Consider the following 2018-nt stretch of genomic DNA (forward strand, 5'->3'; position numbering starts at 1 on the left):
TAGTAGATTATACTGTTTATTTTATGGGTAAGCCAATATATTAGATTTCTTGTCATAAGAATGTTCTTTTCTGCTTTTAACACCTCGTGTCTCCTTTCTTTGCTATCTTCTACTTTAACATATGAAAAAAAACACACTATTTTAAGTTCAAATAGAAATTGTATAGTTTTAAATAATATGTTTAAACCTATGGCTCTCAAGGTGTCAATTCCATTTAGAGCGTAGCTATTTCTCTTCAGTTCGAGAAGTTAGGAAATAAATGTTCATTTGGGCAATCATAATTTCAGTTTCTGAGCGCTCACTGTCTTTCTCGTTCCAAACCTGAAATGGCTGATACACAAATTGTTTTATTATTAATTCATGCCACACTTGTACCTCTGAGTTGGTGGTCTAGAGTAATACCTATTGCATTGCTAAAAGTGGAACCAAGGGGTTAGCGGCTGCAACAGTAATTATTTGAGGACACAAATTTTAAAACTTAAACTTCTTGTAGACCACTTTATCTCATTACCTTGAATGAGAACGGAGAGACTGTCTCAAAACTGAAAATTGTGAGCAGAAATGACCTACTCTTGCTTTGCTTGACTTCACACCCTTCAGTGACTGCACAGACATTATATCTTAGATTTCACTCCTGCTTATCATTAAAATGCAAAAGAGGGAAATGTAGTCAGTCTTCCTGTAGTACAAATAACAGGAAAACAAACCCACTGGAAGATAATGCTCCACTCCACTTTGACAGTGGAAATCTATTCTCTATTGATTAAGCAATTACATACCTTGATTTCATTCTTATTTTTTGAATCACAATATTTCTTATGGCATGATATTAAAAATTAACCCATGGCAGGGGAATAAGGGAGGAGAATGGGAATGATGTTTATTTTCCCACCCACCCAAATCGTGGCCAACTGGCAGAAAATACCAAACATGTCAGCATATCACCCTGCTCTGGCTCAGAAGGAAAGTAATAGCCTCCATTCCCATCTAGTCCCCAGGTACCAGAATGAATTCTGAGAACCTTAACATTTTTTCTGCAGGTTTGTCTTTCTAGTGCTATGTGTATGTGTGTGTGTGTGTATGTGTGTATGTGTATAATGCGTATACACGTGTGTGTATGTGTGATCTTTGTGTACACATAGATGCCTGCTAAAAATGTATTGTTTCAATCCCTCTGTTCACATATAATCAACATTCCCACTTCCTTCTTCCATTGACTTTTGCAAAGTGAGCCCTTGCAGAGCCCCATGCCTGCTTTAGCTCACCAGACAATCAGAATCAAGAGGATCTAAGTCTTCCAAGGGATTTCTTAGGGTGGTATGGCAAAGAAGTTTGCATGGCAACAGAGTGATTGAGGAATAACGTGCTATTTTTTCACTCTGCTTTGGAAACTGAGAGGTTGTCTCCTTTTCTTCCCTCCCCCTTACTATTAAATTGTATTAACAATATACAAAGTATTAGAAATCTTTTGGATTTGATTATGATTTTGGTCCAGAAAAATGTGTAATCCCCAATGAAGAACATATTAAAAGAGCCAACTCCTTTCCCAAACTGTAGTAATCAGTATATGAATAGCTTTTGGCTTGGGTAGGAAACTTGTTCCTTTACCCCATGTTTTTTAACTTAAACTATAAACTGTAATAGTAATTTGTTTTCTTTATCAGTCAAGGTCCTTGCAAAAGAAAAACAGCTGACACATTCAAATTGGATGATTTGAGGACTGTTTAAGAAGAGACCTTTGCAAAGGTGTGAGCAGGGTGCAAAGAAACTCCAAGGGATGGTACAGTACATCTACTGTAATGTACAAGGGATGGTAAGTAATGCTGCTAAAAAAAAAAAAAAAAAAAAAGCACCTTCACTCTAGGCCTGAGAAGTCAAGGGGAGGAAATTGCTATGGTAACAAGAAAAAAAAACAACTGGGTGAAGAAGACCTGAATCTTCAATTCCCTTGCCAGCTCAAATCACCCTGCAAGGAGGAAATGGAAAGAAAAGCCCGAACCTCACTTCTTCTCTCAGGT

This window comes from Phoca vitulina, unplaced genomic scaffold, assembly GCF_004348235.1.
Source record: "Phoca vitulina isolate PV1807 unplaced genomic scaffold, GSC_HSeal_1.0 scaffold32, whole genome shotgun sequence".
In the NCBI taxonomy this organism is placed as follows: Eukaryota; Metazoa; Chordata; class Mammalia; order Carnivora; family Phocidae; genus Phoca; species Phoca vitulina.